General features: G+C 41.2%; 1 protein-coding gene across 1 annotated transcript in view; it reads left to right on the forward strand.

Annotated features, from left to right (window-relative positions):
- Mecp2 (methyl-CpG binding protein 2) overlaps positions 1-20,407 on the forward strand; it is a 68,652-nt gene that overhangs the window by 33,051 nt on the left and 15,194 nt on the right. The gene's annotated exons all lie outside the window — the stretch shown is intronic.

Here is a 20,407-nt window from a genome sequence, read left to right on the forward strand (position 1 = left end):
TATCCACAGATGATAGGTCTGTTCCTGCTCCATAGCTCAGAAGCATTTTGCCTGCCTGGTACTGCATTAGATCAGCCCTCCAGTGTGCGCCAGGTAAGGACTTTCCCTGGATAGGGGCACATTCAGATTCACTGTGGTGGTTGTACATGGATCACAGTTCAGTAAAAACAGAGTGATGCTTTATCTGAGTGTCCCTGCTGCCTTATTTTCCCAGCTACCCAGGCCCCTCTATAGGGAACAGCTGTTTTTGTTGTCTTTTCTGTGTTTTTTGAAGTACTGGCACATCAAACTGTATTTTTATTTTCTCTGCACCTGCCTGGGTCAGTGTGGTGGGAAGTTTTTTTTTCCTAGGAATTTGCCCTTTTTGTCTGAGACACTAAATTGACTAGCATAAAAGTTACTCATGTTGTCTTTTATTAAGCCTTTGCAATATCTGTATTTATATCTCTTTTTTCACCTCTACTGCATTTACTTATACCTTTTACCTTTTTTGTGTGTCTTCGTAGAAATTTGCCAATTTTATTAGTCTTTAAAAAGTGAACTTGTAGGCATTATTGTCCTATATTACTATGTTTTAGTTCATTAAGTTCTTTTATTTTTTTCTGCCTTCTTGGAGTACAGTCTCTCTTTTTCTGACTTCTTAGGTTGTAAATTTAGCTAACTGATTTTCAATCTTGTTTTCAAATATAAGCATTTAGGCTGACCCTCTGGACCTATCTCAGTTGCACCTAGCAAGTTCTGAGGTGTAATATTGTCACCTCAAAAAATTTTAAAATTGCTTTTATGATTGTCTGTTCCCATAAATTATTTAGAAGTGTTTCTTAGATTTCCAAGTGCATGGCTTTAGGGTTCTTTTTCCTAGTTAAATTGTTTTTAAAAAATCAAGTTGTGGATAAAGAGTGCTGTGGTCAGAGAACTTGGCGTGTGTGAGACCACTCTTTGCATTTGGTTGAGAAGTGCTTTGTGACCTTCTGCACTACCAGTGGACAGAATGTGCCACGACCAGACATGGATGCAGGATTCTACATGTGTTCATTACCTCAGTATTGGTCACTGTGTTGTAGAAGTATTTTCTTACTGTCATTTTGTCTACTTGATTTATCACTTGCTGGGAATGTTAAAATCTACTGTGATGGTGGCACATCAGTTTCTTAACAGACCTTTGTGAATTTTTGTTTTATTATTTATTTTGAAGCCACTTTTTCAATTTTAAAAAGTTTTATCTTCCCGGTGAATTGAACCCTTTCACATTATAAAGTGACTCTCTTTATAGTTAATGATACTTTTGCCTTGAATTTTACTTAGTCTGATAGAAATGGCGCTATATCACCTGTGTAGCATAGCGTTTCTTTTGCTCCTTTCTGTGTCTTTGTCTTGAAAATGGCAAATAGACAATTTTCTTTTTAAAATCTGTTTTGTTTTGTCCTTTAGCATCTATTTGATTACCGATACATTTAGGTTAATTTATATCATTTTGTGCATTCTATTTTTGGATGTTTTCATGTTTTTTCTGTCCTTGCCACATTTGAACTTTTAAAAAATATGGAAAAATACATATCACCTAAAATTTACCATTTTATCCATTTTTAAGTGTGCAGTTCAGTAACATTGAATAAATTCAGATTGTTGTATTGTCATCCATTGGACTGATTGGTATGACAGTCCTCCACTCTGCTCTTTACTTTTTCTTTCAGCATTAAAACATAAACATCACCATTTTGTGGAGTGAATATTTGGGGTGGTATTGAGGACTAAGCCTTTATCACTGAGCTATACCTCTAACCCTTCTTAGTTTTTGAGACTAAGTTCCTGAGGCTGGCTTCAAACTTTGATCCTCCTACTTTAGTCTCCCCAAGTTGCTGGGATTATAGGTGTGCGCCACTACATCTGGTGCTGGAATGAATATTTGTGTCCCTGAAAATTCATATGTTGAAGTTCTAACTCCCCATATGATATATTTGGAGATGGGGCATTTGGGAGGTGAATTGGTTAGATGAGGCCTGAGGGTGGGAACTTCATGATGGCATTAATGTTCTTATAAAAAGGCACCAGAGGGCTGGGGTTGTGGATCCTTGGTAGAATGCTTGCCTAGCACGTGTGAGGCACTGGGTTTGATCTTCTGCACCACATAAAAATAAATAAATAAAGCAAAGTTATTCTGTCCATCTACAAATAAAAAAAAATAAAATAAAAACACACCAGAGAACTTGCTCTCATTCTCTCTCTCCTGCTATTTGAGGACTCAGCAAGAAGCCACCATCTGTAAGCAGGGAAGAGAGCCCTCATCAGGAATTGAATGTGCCAGCACCTTGATCTTGGATTTCTAACCTCCAGAATTGTGATAAAAAAATTTCTACTGATTAAGCCACCCAGTCTGTGCTGTTTTGTTATGGCAGCCTGAGAAGAGCAAGACTCCCATGTTTATGAAAAACTGGAAACATCCTTTTAAAGTCTACCTAATGTTCCATTATATCCTGTAGTATGCTTCTCATTGTGGTTTTCTAATGGTTTCTTTTTCCCTATCTCTGAATACAACCACATCTTATTTGAGCTGAGCTTTCTGAAAAAGTGGCTTCTTTTCTTTATTTGTTCTTTTTGATTATATATGACAGCACAATTCATTTTATACAAGTATAGAGTATAGTGGATATATCTACTTCTAATTAGAGTTCCATTCTTATGGATATGCATGGTGGTGGGATTCACTATGTTATTTTCATATATGTACATAAATAATTATGTCCAATTCATAATTATGTCCACTGTCTTTCCTTTACTTATTCCCCCTTCCTTCTTCCATTCCCCATTGTCTAATCCAATGAACTTATATTCTTCCCCTCAACATCCCCCCCCCCTTTATTGTAGGTTAGCTTTCACATATTAGAACATTCAGCCTTTGGGTTTTGGGGGGGATAGGCTTATTTCACTTAACATGATAGTCTCCAGATCTATCCATTTACTGAAAAATATTGTAATTTCATTCTTCTTTATGGATGCATAGTATTACATTGTATATATAGTACCACATTTTATTTATCCATCTATTGAAGGCACAGATTGGTTTCATATCTTTGCTGTTGTGAATTGAGCTGCTATAAACATTGATGTGGCTGTGTCACCTTATTCTGATTTTTTTATACCTTTATTTTTATGTGGTGCTGAGGATCAAACCCAGTGCCTCGCATGTGCTAGACAAGCACTCTGCCTCTGTGTCACAACACAAGCCCCTTATTATGCTGATTTTTAAGTCCTTTGGGTATATACCAAGGAGTGGGATAGCTTGGTCAAATGGTGGTTTCTTTTCTTTTTCTTTTTCTTTTTTTTTCTTTTCTTTTCTTTTTTTTACAGATTGCAGGATCACATTGGTTATACAGCCACGTATACACATACAATACTAGTATCTGTTCTATTCTGCTGCCCTTCCTATCCCTCCCTCCCCTCCCCTCCCATCACCTCTCTCTACCCAATCTACTGAGACACATTTCTCTCTCTCTCTTTTTTTTCTTCCCCCTCCCACCATCTCCTTCCATCTTCTGTGCAATTCCCCTTCTCCCTCCCTTTCCCTCCCACCTCTCTTCCCTATTTAGTGGTAATCTTCTTCTCATGCTCTTTCTCCCTACTCTGTTTTGAGTCACCCCCCTTATATCAGAGAAGACATTCGGCATTTGTTTTTTTAGGGATTGGCTAACTTCACTTAGCATAATCTGCTCTAATGCCATCCATTTCCCTGCAAATGCCATGATCTTATTATTTTTTAGTGCTGAGTAATATTCCATTGTGTATAAATGCCACATTTTTTACCCATTCATCTATTGAAGGGCATCTAGGTTGGTTCCACAGTCTAGCTACTGTGAATTGTGCTGTTATGAACATTGATGTAGCTGTGTCCCTGTAGAATGCTCTTTTTAGGTCTTTTGGGTATAGTCCGAGAAGGGGAATAGCTGGGTCAAATGGTGGTTCCATTCCCAGCTTTCCAAGGAATCTCCATACTGCTTTCCAGAGTGGTTGCACCAGTTTGTAATCCCACCAGCAATGTATGAGTAAACTTTTCCCCCCCACATCTTCACCAACACTTATTGTTACTGTATTCTTGATAATTGCCATTCTGACTTGAGTGATGGAATCTCAGTGTAATTTTAATTTGCATTTCTCTAATTTTTAGAGATGTTTTTCTGTGAAGTACCTGTTCAGTTCCTTTGTCCATTTATTAATATGGGTTATTTATTTTTCTGGTGTTAAGTTTTTTGAGTTCTTTGTATATCCTGGAGATTAATGCTCTATCAGAGGTAAAGGTGGCAAAGATTTTCCTCCCATTCTGTAGGCTCTCTCTTTAGGTTCTTGATTGTTTCCTTTGCTGTGAAGAAGGTTTTTAGTTAGATGCTATCCCGTTTATTATTTTACCCCTTGCACTTTAGGAGTCATGTTAAGAAAGACAATTTCTTTTTTAAAAATATTTTTTAATTATAGATGGACAAAATATCTTTATTTATTTATTTATTTATTTATTTATGTGGTGCTGAGTTTTAAACCTAGTGCCCCACACGTGCTAGACAAGCGCTCTACCACTGAGCCACAACCCCAGCCCCAGAATTTCCTTTTCTAAGCTAATATGTTGGAATGTTGGGCTTACCTTTTCTTCTAGTAGATGCAGGATTTCTGGTCTAATACCTAGGTCCTTGATCTACTTTGAGTTGAGTTTTTGGCAAGGTAAGAGATAGAGGTTCAATTTCATTCTATTACATTTGGATTTCCAGTTTTCCCAGCACCATTTGTTGAAGATGCTATGTTTTCTCCAACATGTGTTATTGGCAGCCTTTCTCTAGTATGAGGTAACTGTATTTCTGTGGGTTTGTCTTTCCTGCCCAGTCTCCATTTCCCATCTTAGCCAAACTCTTCCAGAGTTCTCTGTTCTCTACCCCTTTCCTCCCCTCCCCAGTCCACTCCATGGAAGCTTTCTCTGTTCCATTGGTCTTCTTGCCTTTTTTGGTTCCAATACCATGCTGGTTTTCTTATAATAGCTCTATAGAATAATTTTATGTCTGATAGCATGATGCCTTCTGGAACTTCACTTTTCTCGCTAAGGATTGCTTCGACTATTCTGGGCCTATTGTTTTTCCAATGAATTTCATGAGTGCCTTTTCTGTTTCCATGACATACTTACCGACACTCTTCACATGAGAATATACCAGATTTAAACATTTATCTTAGTAGCCTCATATGCGTGAAAATGCCAGTGTCCTTCTTGTAGCTCCTCATTAGCAAAAACTCTTCACTGGAATTTAAACCAGGTTGTACTCTTTGGCCCTTATCCTTGTTGTCCCCTCTTCTGGAAAGTGGGCTCTGATCTTCCCTCCAAGGAGTTCCAGGCAACATTGAAGTTTCCTATTGCAGCATTTCCCTTCCCTTGTCACCTATGGTTTGGTGATTGCTATACTTCTTGCTGGGTGGATGAGATTTGTGGGCCTATCAGGGTCGTGGAAGGAAGGTGTTTGCAACAAGGGTTGTGGCTCTTTGCTTTGCCCAAGAGCCCAAACTTTTCAGTGGGACATTTTTTTGCATTCCCAAATGCAAGAAAAAAAGTACACATAAATTTAGAAGGGGTGCATTAAACACTAGAACCGAAAACTGAATTCAACTAGGTTCAGCCATAGAATTTTTGTGTTACCAAACAGTCTCAAACATGTCCACACATAGGTTCCCATATGTAGTGTGTCTCAATTTTATTCCTTTTCTTGGGAGCAAAGAAGTCAAAGTAGATAGATACCTGCTGAAAATGATCTTATATGAAAGTAGGTATTATTAAAGAATGATTGTCTTGTTTTTAGCTCCAAGGAATTTCTGGTCTTTCAGAAAGTGGTCCCAATGAAGCAGCCAGGCTTCTTTTGGTACCCTGCCTGGAGAGTGGGCCAGGCTCCTGCCTTAAGTCTCTTTTGGTAGTCCACAGGCAAGTTGGGTTTCACCTGACATCTCATTAGGTGGCGACAGAGAGCACTAACTTTGTTTTGCTTTATGGGAGAAAAAGGCTCATGGGGTTTATGTGCATCTTGTTCAGATTTTACTGTGCAAGGCATTTGAAAGGTTTTGTCTTCTTTTCTCCTTCCCATTCTTCTCAACCCACTGCCTGCCCCTACTACTGCCACACCACCTCCAAAATAAGCTGGTTAGATCACAAGACCAAATAGCCAAATGTCATATGCTCTGGTCTTTATTATAGTCACCTAAGACAGACACTTGAGAGTCCCCTGCACTGCCCACATCCAGAGAGCTGCCAACCTGCACCCACTGCTCCCTACTCTCTCACTGCTCCCTTATTCACCCCTTCTACCACTTTCCTGAACTAAGCGTTCATTTTTTTCTAGGACTCCTACAACTTCACAAGCTTTCCTAATAATCGCTAGAGTAAAATACTATCCTCTTGTTTAAACCCAAATGGTAACCCTGCCTTCAAGTGACATCAAGGCCCTTAATGTAACCCTGGGTTTTCTTTCCAGCCTCTTGACCACTCCCTATCTGGGTTAGGTCTCCACCTCTCAGTGCCCACACCCCATACCAAATCCTCCACAGCTCTTCTGAGAACAGCTCATTGATTTGTCTCATGTCCCATGTCCCTCACTGGCAGGAGAATGAACTGTGACTCTCAGCTGTCCAAGTTCATGGGCTCTCTGTTAAGAGTTCAACCTATTGACATTGTTGCACTGAAGATGGGAGGAGAACCTCATTGTTATATAGAATACATATGATGTTGTAATGAGTAAAAGTAATGTCACATTAGATTGGATAGAGAGAAAGGATGGGAGAGGAGGGGAGGAGTAGGGAGGATAGGAAGGGCAGCAGAATAGAATAAACAATATGATTGGTGTATGTACATTCTATGTATGTATTATATATCAAAATGCATTCTACTGTCATGTGTGACTAAAAATAAATAAATAAATAAAAAATTTTTAAAAAGAGTTCAACCTATTGAGGATTTGGAGCCAGACCCACAACCTTTGTTTCTCTGCCCCAGTCCCTTCTATCCTATGGGTAACTGTAGTGTGCCATTAGCCCTCCTAGTATCTAGTTCCCCATCTCCTTCACCACCTCCACTCCAGTGACCTCAGCCACCCACTTTCATAGTCATCATTGGAAATCTGCCACCAAGCAAGACTCAGCCAAGATCAGACAGCTCTGCCTGTGACAAGGACTTCCCTTCTTGCCAGCTTGTGGTGTTGACCACCATTCCATGTTCCCTGGGACTTCGTCAGTCCTCTCTCTCATGAATCATGCCCGTCACCATATGAACGTGTTTTAGAATTTCCTTTTTGAACTAAGCACTCCCTGATTCAGCTCACACCCTCCCCAGCTCCTGCCCAGTCTCCATTTCCCATTTTAGCAAAACTCTGGAGTTCTCTGTTCTCTGACCCCTTTTTTCCCCTCCCCAGCCCACTCCATGAAAGCTTTCTCCCCTGTGTCCCATGAAATGGGATCACCATTTGCCGGTGAACCTCCATGTTACTGTGACCAGTGGCATGTCCTCTTCTTTCTTGCCATAGTTTTCACTCCTTCTCAAAATCCTTTCCTCTTGTCTCTTCTAAGATCTTGCCCTCCTCAGATGTTGTACACTAGCTATCTCACTTTGCACCTTTGGCACCCTTTCTTGTTTGGGAGGATTCTCACAGCTTATGAATTTGATGGAAATCCAAGTGACCTCTGAATGTAATTTCTGAAAATACCAGGTGCTTGTTTACCTACTCTTCCTTTTCATTCACAGCAGCAGTTGGTAAACTACATCCTAAATACATCCCTTGGGCCAACTCCAGCCCACTGCTTGTTTTGCAAATTAAGTTGATTGAAACCCAGCCCCACCCTTTCCTTCCTGCATTGCCTGTGGCTGTCTCCTGCTATGTTTCCTGTACTCCACCAGTCAGTCATCTTCACCTTCTGAAAGAAGCAGGAGAGTAGGAGACCTCTCAGCCCTGAGGCTGCACAAAAGGATGAGCTCCTAGGCCTGCAGTACCCACAATGCCATTGGCCAATGCTGTCCCCATGCAGGATGGTAGAGACAGTACTGGCTGTCCCAGTCCTGCTTGGCAGCAGGATTTGGAGTAATGTTCCTAGCCAACTAAACTTGAATGTATTCCTCTAACCCTCTAGTGATCCTCTGACTGCTCAGTAGTCTTTTTTAACCCTAATATTTTTGTTGTGATAAAATACATGTAAGATAAAATTTAATGCATTTAGCAGGCATCCTCCAGCCGCCTGTCCCTTAGGGCTGACCTCAACTGCAGGAGCCGTCTCCTCACCCAAGGCCACCCTTTTTCCAGGACAGTGCCCTGGAGACAATAAGGTGGGGTACAGAGCTCCCGTGGAACAAACATTATTATACTTTTGACTTCTTCCCATCTCCTTTTATGAGTGTCAGTCCCTGATAAACATCTTGAATCCCAAACTGTGATACACTATTGGTTTCTGCAGACCCACCTTGTAGCATCCTTGCATCCTTCTGCCCACACCCCACTCTATATCTTCCCATTGTTAGAATACGCTTTTGGAAAATGTTTGTCTAATTGGGTCACACCCTGAGAAAGACCCTCTTAGAATAAAACCCAAGCCTTTTGTTTGGAAACAGGCTGATTTCATGGTTTAACGCCTCACTGTCACCAGCTCAAAATTCTCAAAGTTTTGAATGAAAGATCCCATGTTTTCATTTTGCACCAGGCCCCCCAAATGATGTGCCTGGGCCTGTTTCAACAGCCAAATATTGTAAGGGTCCGGCGAAGCGTTGGAGAAAGAGACCACACAAGAGACTGGCTTCATGCAATTGGCAGGAGGGAATTTATTGAACCAGCATGCTGGGGCTCAAGGCTCACTCAGGAAGGGAGAGCAGCCCAGAGCCTAGAGCAGAGGTCAAGCAGAGCTTAAGTACACTTTTTGGGGAGGGCAGGGGGCTTTGCATACATCAGAACAAATCATCATGAGGCGCGGGAAAATTGAACAACAACTCTGAGACATGATTAGTACATTCATTGGCGGGAACAGGCTGGGCAGGGGTGATTGGTCACTTCTAAGCGGGATACACATTCAAACTGATTGGTTTTAGGGCCTGGATGCCTACGTGCCAAGCTACTCAGAGCCCTTAGCTATTAAACAGCCAGAGGATCAGGAGGAATATTTACTGGGCAGTTCCAGTATTGTCCTAACAGCTACAGGGATTACAGGTTCTGGGGGTAGCAGAGGAATTTTAGCAATACCTAGTCTTTTACTTTTTAACCCAGGCCTTGCAGTTTAGAAACTTTACAATGCCCGGTCTTTTACACTTTAACTCAGGCTTTGCAGCTTAGAATCAGCTTAGAAATTTTTCCTTTACAATATAACCTGGTCCTGACATGCCTCTGCAAACTCCAGCCTGCTACTCTGGCTTCTCCTGGAACATGCCAAATTGCTCTTGGACAGGGCCTTGGCTCTGGCACCTACCTGTCTCTGACCTGACCTCTGACCACTCCTCATCCCACCATCCCTGCTCTGAGCTGCTTTGGAACTTTAGACATCATTCTTGGCCCTCTGGTGTTTCCTCGTTGGAACATACTTGCTTATTCCTGCCAGGGTGCCTGGAGAATTCTGTTTATCCTTGAAATTGTGTTGTGAGACTGAAGTCTGTCTTGTTGTGGAGCATTCTTTGTCTGATTTCCCTGGGCACCAGATGTGTTCCTTCAAAATGAAGATGCTTCATCTTTGTGTCAGATCATTTCTTTTACAGTACATCCTTCATGGCACCTTCTGCCCCATTACTTGAGTTCTCTACTTTAGGGACGCAAATTATCCTTATGTTGGATTGTATTGGTCTCTTCCAGTACTGTATTAGCTTAGCACTAATTGCATAGCTTTTGTCTTTTCATCTGTATGCACTGTTTGTCTCATTTGATTTTAGGCTATATGTATTTCATTTCTAGCTGTTTTTCAATGTATTCACCATAAAGTTTTAGTCGGCAGTTTATTTTTCTAGGTTGGGGATGTCTTTTATTCTGTCTTATCATTACTTCTGTGAACTCTTACTGAGAACATGTTGTGTTACAAACTTGTGAGGAATTTCCTCCCTTTCTTGCAGTATATTCTGTTCTTGGTGGGACACTGGGCCTGTCTCGCACTCTTGTGCTCTCTCTCTCCTTTTTTTGGCCATAATGTGAGCAGAGTTACTGTGTCACTTATTTCATCTTGGCTCCAGCTTGGTTGCTTCTGTGCAGTCATTCTGTTTACTTTGAGGTGGGGGAATTCTTGGTCTTCTCTTCCTAATCATTTGGCACCCTCTTTATTTCTCCCTCTGAGCTATCTTGTGCAGGCTTGTTATCTTGTATTCCACAAGAATTTACATGCTGTGGGGAGCTGCCAGCTGCAGCTGGATAGATAGTCTTCAGCCATAGCTAAAGAACTTTGTCCTTATACTTACTGTAGTTGCATAAGCGATGTGTATACCTTTCTCTTAGGGAAAGGGACACCTCAGGCTCCAGGTGGTTCCCTAAACCTGGATGTACCTCAGAACGTCATTTCTCACGGAGTTGACCTGGCTTGCTGACTGCTTAGATGTTTCTCCTGTGTCTCCCAGCAGGAGTTTCTATAGTTCCTGGCCCTAAAAGGAGAAAGGGAAAAACTCCCATTCATTTCCTTCCTACACCTCACTGGCTGAGAATTCTCAGGATGTTGTCCATTCTGCAGCATGGTTTCTAGGGATAGAGGCAGCAGGCAGGAGTTCTATCCTGCTCCTGCTTTGTCCTCTGAAGTCTTTCCCTAGGCTGCATTCAGTCATGTCCCTTTCCTTTGATGAATTCTTCCCTTCACACTTGCATTCCCTGCCTTTATTTATTTCTCATTATACTAGAGACTGGGAGACAGCAATTGTGTAAGGAAGTTTGAATTCAACTGTCAGATCTAGGAGGGATCCCCTCTGTTTTGTTCATGTATGTGCACAACCTCTCTGTGCCCCTGTCCCTGGTTAGCCTGTCACTAGCCTTTCCACCTAGGGCACATTAGGCTCCCTTAGGTCCTTCCATTTCCCACCAGCAAACTGCACTTCAGCCAGGCTGACTCACAAGTCTGGTTTTTCTGATGTTGAAGATTTTCTAGGACTCTCTTGGGGAGTTCTACCCACATACATCCCAGTGGGTTCCTGCTTTGTGTGTATGCTTAATTGTGTGTGGTAAAATTGGGTGATCACTGCTCGTCTCACATTGATCCCAGCTGCACCACATCCTGCAGTAATTTCTCAAAGGTTCTCAGACCCTAGCAGTCCTCATCTTCTTGCCAGCACTCATAAATACTCTACATCCATTCCATTTCCTTGGTCATTTTAAGTACTATTAAACTGGGCTGGGGATGTGGCTCAAGCGGTAGCGCGCTCGCCTGGCATGCGTGCATCCCGGGTTCGATTCTCAGCACCACATACCAACAAAGATGTTGTGTCCGCCAATAACTAAAAAAAAAAGAAATATTAAAATTCTCTCTCTCTCTTTCTCTCTCTCCTTCTCTCACTCTCTCTTTAAAAAAAAAAAGTACTATTAAACTGCAGTAAACATGAGGTCTCAGATGTCATTTTCAGGAGAAGACAAAATAGTCAGACATGCAGACGTGGAGTAACCTACATTAGTGAGAAGACATATAAGGAAAATAATAGTATTACTCCAGAGTAGTTACAGGATGTATAGACCAAGTGAGCTGGCTTTATGCAGATTTTTCTCTTAAGCTTTATTTTCAATTGACACATATAATTAGAACGTGGAGGCAAAGGACCAATAAAAAGTAATAGAGAAGTTGTTAGAGAATGGAACGTTAATCTTAAAAGAGAACAGGGGCTGGGGTTGTGGCTCAGTGGTAGAGCACTTGCCTAGTATGTGTGAGGCACTGGGTTCGATCCTCAGCACCACAAACAATAAATAAAGGTTTTATGTTCATGTATAACTAAAAATATATTTTTTAAAAAAAGAGAACAGGCTTTCCATAGGAAGAAATGAACAACAAAAACCTCCACATTAAGTGATGGGTCTTACTTTTCCTCCCTTCTTTTTCTCATTTGATCACTTTCATGTGGACAGTTAGACTCCATCCTTCCTCCACTCCCAACAGGTCACATCATAGCCATTGTGTCCCTGTTCTGGAGTGCTTCCCTGGCTTCTTAAGGAATCTCCCCTAGCTCACAGTATCTCTCCTTTTACAACATTCATCAAGGTTGCTATTATTTCATTAGTGACTGCCTCAGTACACCAGAAAAAAGAGCAGAACAGATGCTTCATCCAGGTTGAGAGAGTCTTAAGGCTGTGTCATCCCTGACCTGAGCAGGCACTTGAGGAATGTTGGCTAATGAGTGAGTTCAGTGAAATGAAACAACCCTGACCTACTCCCAGCATTCTTGCTTTGATGACTTATTTAAAGCTTGCTGCTAAGCATTCCAAAATGGAAGTAGTTTCTGCTATCAAACTTTACTCCTGTGTAGTTCTAGACATTTCTATCTTCCCCAAAGGAAACCCCCATGGAAAACAGTCCACAGATCCTCAAAGGTTAAATATGGAGTTGCCATATGATCCAGCAATTTCACTTCCAGGTTTATAGACCCAAGAGTGCCGCAGTCTGGCTGGGCACAATTCAGGAGCCACTTGTCAAAAGAAACGAACTTTATTTTTAGAACCACACACGCCAAACAAAACAGCTCCTCAGGAAAAACCCTCAGAGCCCAACTGCCACCACCGGCTTCCCACAAGCCTCTTTCCCCAAAACCACAAGCCTCTCCACCTCCCACAATCTTCCTGCTCTTGAGGCCAATTGGCTGGGTCACGTGGGCAGAGCCAAAGAAGTTCCCCAGTGAGCAGCTCCATGGTCTCAAAGGGCAGGGAAACAGCCCAATGAGCATCACCGCAGAAGAGCCAATCAGCTAGAGGTTGCTGGGGCTGCTGTGAGCCAATCATCAGCTGGCAGCTGGAAGTTTTCTGGGGCCCCTTCGGCTGTGGCTCTCAACACAAGAGGATTAAAAACATAGATTCACACAAAACATGTAGTCATTGGTATGATTATTCATAATAACCAAAGTGTGTAAAGATCTCAGCTGTCCATCAATGGATGAATAGGTAAGTGAAGTGTAGTATTTCTCTAAAATGGAATATTATTGAGGCATAAAAAAGAATGAAGTTCTGATCCATGATGAACCTTGAAGACATTATGCTAAGTGAAAGAAGCCAGTCACAAAAGGCCACAAACTGTATGATTCCACTGATGAAATGTCCATAATGGGCAGATTCACAGAAACAGATTACTCGTTGTTAGAGGCTCAGAGGAATGAGAATGGGAAGTAAGTGCTTACTTGGGTACAGGTTTTCCTTTGAGAGTTATAACTGTTCTGGAACTAGATGGTGGTAATGGTTACTAAATGCCACTAATGATAAATTTCATGTTATGTTCATTTTACTACAGTTAAAATAGATGATCACATGCCCTCAGAATATTTAGCCAATGATATCGGTCTGACTAAATGCCTAGTCATTAAACTTTTTCTTGGGGTTAGGGGAGTACCAGGAATTGAACTCAGGGGCCCTTGACACTGAGCCACATCCCCGGCCCTATTTTGTATTTTATTTAGAGACAGGGTCTCACTGAGTTGCTTAGGGCCTCGCTTTTTGCTGAGGCTGGCTTTGAACTCATGATCTTCCTGCCTCAGCCTCCCAAGCAGCTGGGATGATAGGCATGTGCCACCACACCTGGCCTAGTCATTAAACTTATTGAACTAAATTCCTTTCTGACTGTCAAGGTTACTATGTCCTGGGCTTCAGAGTTTGATATTTGCATTGGCTTGATCCCATCTAACATGTATCACCATAGGTCCCCATGCTGGCAACTTTCTCTGAGATGGCAATTCTCCCTGTTGGGGTTCTGTGCTACAGCTGACAGACTAAATGGGAGACAACTGTAGGCTGTGAGAACTGCCTAGATATTATAAAATCTGCCTTTATGATTTAGAGTAATTGGTGACATTACCTGTTTTAGTAGGGTCTTTAAAAATTGACATATAATTCATATACCATGAAATTCACTCATTTAAAGTATACAGTTTAGCTGAACTCAGTAGTACGTGCCTATCATCCCAGCTACTCTGGAGGCTGAGGCAGGAGGATCACAAGTTCAAAGCTAGCCTCAGAAACTTAGTGAGTTCAAAAAAAAGTAGGGGGATGGCTGGGGATGTAGCACAGTGATAGAGTGCTTGCCTGGCATATTCAAGGCCTTAGTGCCACATTCAGTAGCATTTAGCACTTTCACAGTGTAGCCAATCACCTCTGTAATTCCAAAACATTTTCATTACCCCCCCCCCCCGAAAAAAACCCTAGACCCATTTGCAGTCATTCCTTATTACCCAAAGCTCCTGGCAGTGACTAATCTGCTTTCTGTCTCTCTGGATTTGCCTATCCTGGACATTTCATATATATATATATATATATATATATATATATATATATATATATCCTTCGTTTTGGAGGTTGAATAGTATTCCATTGTATTAATAGACTACATTTTGCTTATCCATTCATTCATTCATCAATGAACACACAGATTGCTTTCACCACTTTGTTGCAGGAGACAGACTAAGCAGGACACTGGATATGAAACAGGAAGCAGGTTTATTTGGCTATAGCCAGGATCGGAGGGCAAAGTTTTCGCTGTAATCAATCCCCCTGAACCCCTAGTTCAGGCAGTTTCAGAACTTTATACCCAGCATATAAGGAGAGGGGTCAGAAGTTTACAGTCTGCAGAAGTTCACATAAAAGCAACTTTTTTCTTTCTGAGCAAGTTAACCCTTCAAGGAAACTACCTTAGAAGGGGAGAGCTTCTCTCCCTTTTCTTCCTTCCCCCTGCCAACTGTTACCTTGGAGCCCAATTATCAACATCATCTCTTTGAAATGTAAATATCTCTGTGAAACTCAAGCTCAAGGCTGGAGGCCTCATTAAAAGATCTGTCTTTTTTATCACACTTTGCATTTGCAAACAGACTTCTACAAAGTACTATACTGGATAGTCCATAAATGTTTGTGAAAAACTAATAAGGGGTGTTCTGCATGTGGAGTCTGATCTCTTCCAGGTTGGTGGTCTAAGTAAGATAGAGCAATAGGAAATAGGAAGTTTAACTACATTGAACTCTTGTAGAGACTCTTTTGTTGATAGTCCTAAGGTTAATTATAGTAAAGATTTCTGGAAAAGCTTAATTAAGATTTTCTGTGGAGGAAAGAATGCCACTACAACTTGACTGATGTGAATCATGTTGGTGTACAAGTATTTGTTTGAGTGCCTGTTTGGGGTCTATACCTAGGAATGGAATTGCTGGTTCATATGGGAACTCCATATTTAACATTTTTCTGAAATTGATAGACATTTCCGTATTAGGAATGAGGTTTGTGTGGTGAACTTGTGTTTAAGCTTTCATTTTATACACCTCTAAAGATGAGATTTACTATATTGTATTGGTTGCCTGTATTTGGGGAGGGATCTGTTTTTGTTTGACAGGAACTGTGTTTTTATTTAGCTTTTCAAAATATAGGTGGTTTCTTGCATCTTCTCAAAGGGGGGACATTAAAAAAATGTACCATGAGTTCAGAGTGGAGCAACTGAACCTCAGGCTTTACCATTGTCGCCTTCTAGCTGAATCCCATCCTCCTCTATTCCCCATACTCCCCAGAGACCATGGAGACACTCTTCTACTTCTGGTGCTAGTTTGATTTCACAGATGTTTAAAGGGCTAAAACTGGTGTCTCAAAATGCTGCTCCCTTTATATTAATTCATAAAGAGAAGGCCTCCTTGATTCAGAGATTCTGCAGGTTTTTATGAAAGTAGAAAGTGTTTCAGGCACTGAGTGAATGACACTATAGGATGGAATCAGCCCCAGTGCAAGGAGATAATGTCCTCTGGATCTAGACTGTTCACCTAGGGAAGTAGCTACCATCCTGCCCTAGGTTTGCAGCCTCATGTGGTACTTTGGCTCTTTCTGCTGCTCCACAGGATAACTGGAAATGAAAGCTGCCAAGAAATGCATCTCCTGAAATTGGCCTAATATACACATGAGTGAAATTAGGAAAGGTCAGAATATTGCTGGAGTTCTGGAATTTTCCTTGGAGCTCACTCAGGAAAGGGTAGGGAGGGGGCTGGATTCCAACTCAAGTGAAAAACAATTTTCAGCAGCTGCTTTCTCATTCCTTTTTCTTTTTTCTCTTTTTTTTTTTTTTTTTTCACTGCTGGAATTGGAAAACAGGGCCTTGCACATGCTAGACAAGTGCTTTAAAACTGAGCTACATCACCAGCCCTTTAAAAAATTTCTTATTTTTGAGACAGTGTCCCGCCAGGTTGCCAAGGTTGGCCTGGAACTTAGAATTCTCCTGCCTCAGCCTCCCAGGGATTATAGGCATGAGCCACCATGTCTCCACATATACCTTTTTTTAACCTGAAAACTGTAGGGATTGAATAGTTCTTTCTCAACTGCAATTGCCTGACTGGCTTAACTTGCCCCTGTTGCCTGTGTTGTGTCAAATAGTGCACCATAGGTGGCCTGCTGAGACCACCTTCAGGGCCTCTTTTTTTTAATATTTATTTTTTTAGCTGGACACAATAGTTTCATTTTGTTTATTTTTATGTGGTGCTGAAGATCAAACCCAGGTCCTCTAATGTGCTAGGTGAGCGCTCGACCGCTGAACCACAAACCCAACCCCATAGGGCCTCTTGTATACATGATTACTGTAAGTAATTTTCCTTATAAAATCCAGTCAGTTCTCACCATCAGAACCCTTAGGATATGGTGATTTGGCCTGAAACCAAGATTCCTGCAACTCTTAATTTTCCTTTGCTATATCAAATGAAGGATTTGATATAATGATGGCATTCTACTAACAGAATCTGTGAATGATGCTTTATCACACAGGAGTGTTACCTCATGATTTGTGTAGATATTTAAGATTTGTGAAGGCCTTTTTGCTCCAATATGATATATGCATTCCTGAAAAAAAGTCTTGTGTTCCACAAATCATACAATAAAAATATGAATTCTAAAGTAAAATAAATTGATTAACACAGCAAAAAAAATACAAGTTCTCAACTGAGTGCAGTGGTGCATGCCTATAATCCAGCAACTTGGGGAGGCAAGGCAGGAGAATTGCAAGTGCAAGGCTAGCCTGGGTAACTTAGAGAGATCCTGTTACCAAACAAACAGAAATAAATGAAAAGAGATAGGGATGTAGCTCAGTAGTAGAGTATCCCTGGGTTTAATCCCCAGGACCCCCCAAAAAATTTTTTGGTATATATTTTTAGTTGTAGATGAACACAATACCTTTATTTATTTTTATTTTTGTGTGGTACTGAAGATCTCACACATACTAGGCAAGTGCTCTACCACTGAGCCACAACCCCAGCCCTACCAAAAACTTTTAAAAATGAATTCATGTAGAGAATTGGGGTTGTAGCTCAGTGGTAGAGTGCTTGCCTAGCACTTGTGAGGCATTGGTTCAATCTTCAGCACCACATATAAATAAATAAAATAAAGGTGTCCACCTACAACTAAAAAAATTTTTTTAAGTTCATATAGAAAAAAATGGGATGGTTTAGTAGACCACTTCAAACCTGTGTGGTTTAGTAATCACAGCTTATTAATGAAACCATTAATTCTTGTTCCAAGTACACCATGCACACTGCAGTCTCCATTAGCACATGCCCCCCAACAGCAGCATCATCCCTTTTTTTAAAATATTTTTTAGTTGTAGTTGGACACAATACCTTTAGTTCACTTATTTATTTTTATGTGGTGCTGAGGATCGAACCCAGGGTCTCACATGTGCAAAGCAAGCGCTCTACTGCTGAACCACAACCCAGCCCTCATCATCCCTTTTCATCATAACTACACCTTAATTGCTTCCTCATGCTGCTGTAAGGTCCTTCTTCGGTGGTACTTTTTTCTTAAACAAGGGAGAAATGTTTCTACGTCTTCATTCCCACTCAGTGCTTCACCATATAGCAGATAACATTGTGGAAAGCATCGTGATTCTTTCACCACTAAAAGAAGACTCTTACTTGATGTTTCCAACTGTTTGTTGTAATGTCTTTGTGTAATATGAAAGTGTTCTCTTTGTTAAGAAGCTTCTCTGTTACTGCCTCAGAATATTATGGTTAGGGCTAAAGATTTGGCTCTGTGGCAGAGCACTTGCCTAGCATGTAAGAGGCCCTGAGTTCCATCACCAGCACAGCTTCTAAATGTTGCTGTCATTTCCCCCTTTTTAAACATGTTACCAAATTGGCACTGTATACATTTGAGTTAATTGTAGTCATCATGGCACTTCACTCCTCAACACTTAAGCCTGGTTTTCCTAAGAGCAGACAGTACAGTTACAACACTCAGGAAGTCCATCAGTGAGCTAAATAGAACCTTATTCATGTTTCCCCAGATTTCCCATAAATGCTGTGTACACACACACACACACACACACACACACACACACACACACACAATGGATCAAACCCAGCAATGCTCTATTTTTTTGTGTTTTATTTTGAGACAGGGTGTTACCAAGTTATCCAGGCCGGCCTTGAATTTCAGTTCTGCCTCAGCCTCCCAAATCTCTGGGATTATACCACCATACCCAGCCCATAAATCCCTTGTTAGTATCTTTCAACCCAAAATCCAGTCCAGGGCCACATGTTGCAGTCACTTGTTGCTTTGCTTCAGTCTCCTAACTCTTTACCCTGTGTATTCCTTACTTACTAGTGTGTAGGTACATTTAAAACATTCTTATAATGTCTTCTCTAGTGTTTTTTTAAATATATTTGGTCCAGCATTTTTAGTTGTTTCAGCAGAAGGACTGTGTGCTACATTGCTGGAAGCTCATCCATCTTCATGGTGTAACCATCCTTCATACCACTGTTCTCGTGATGCTGATGTCCAAGAGAGTACTGGTAGTTCCTAAACTCATAATTTTATTCACTTGTTCAGAGCCAGCCTGATTTTACTGCTAAGCTAGCCCTCACTTACTAGAAGAGAGGGGTACAGCCATCCAAAGATGCAGATGTAAACTGGGCACATACCTGTAATCCCAGATACTCAGGAGGCTGAGGCAGAAGGATCACAAGTTGGAGGCCAGCCTGGGCAACTTAGCAAGACCCTATCTCAAAATAAAAATTAAAAAGGCTGGGGATATAGCTCAGTGGTAGGGCACCTCTGGGTTCAATTCTCAATACCACACATTCACACACACAAAGCAGATACAAGTGTTGCTCCTGTGCCTACACTGTACACGAATAAAGAAGTGGGGGATTGGTACACTTTTTAAAGAGAGAATTTTAATATTTTTTAGTTATTGGCGGACACAACATTCTTGTTTGTATGTGGTGCTGAGGCTTGAACCTGGTCCGCACGCATGCCAGGCAAGCGCCCGACCGCTTGAGCCACATCCCCAGCCCCCACTCTTGTGTATTTTAAGTACAATGTGGTTCATGGGGAAGCCTGGCTTACAGAATTGGGAGAGGAAAGGCAGAAGCTGGGAGGCCTGTCCAAAGTGCCTTTTTAACTGAATCTGCAAGACAAAGATTTCTAAATGGAGACATATGTGGGAAGGAGCAGGCTGAGAGCCTCTGGTGACACAGGAAAGGCATCATTGGTCACTTTTCCTTCTAGGGAAAGGCACCACAATGGTGATAGGATAGGCACAATAACAAAGGCTATCAAAGAGCACATGTGCACATGTGTATTACAGCAAAGCCAGGCATCAGGAGATATTTTTTCTTGGTTATAGACTCAGTAGTAACCTCAGACATGTTTCTTTGTGTAGTTGAACTTCCTTTTTTTCATTCATAACACACAAGTGTTGAATAGGTAGTTTTTCTAAGGATTCATCCAACTCTCAACTATATGAATGTGTAAACTAGGTGCTTAGTTCTCTTCATAATTCATCGCAAGATTGTGTGTCTACTTATGGTCTGATTACAGGAAGGGTGAAGATGTGTGTTTGGTATCTTCAAAAAAATATATTTTAGTAAACCCCCTGGAGAGCAGCCTTGGGAAGCTGCCTAGCACCCTGGAAATGGGGATGTACAAGTGCCCCATTCACCCTAGGACTGAGCAGACCCGTGGACCAGGATAAACTCATTTGGAGAGCCTATTTTATATAAATTTTAACTCTATTCTATGCCAAACAGAATCCAGGTTTCTTTGTGGGATTTTCTTATTTCTTTTTAAATATGAATTAACGTTGAGAAAATACAATAACAAACACCTGTGCCTTTCAGTGCACAAAATGGAAAATCATCATATGGTTATTATTTACTTCAAATAATTTCACCTGCAGAACTAGAATACTAGAATTAGAGGCCCTTTATTCCCCATCTTCAGTAATATTAAAAGTTCACTTATTGGACACTTAGAAA

Source organism: Ictidomys tridecemlineatus, chromosome X (genome assembly GCF_052094955.1).
Source record: "Ictidomys tridecemlineatus isolate mIctTri1 chromosome X, mIctTri1.hap1, whole genome shotgun sequence".
Taxonomy (NCBI): Eukaryota; Metazoa; Chordata; class Mammalia; order Rodentia; family Sciuridae; genus Ictidomys; species Ictidomys tridecemlineatus.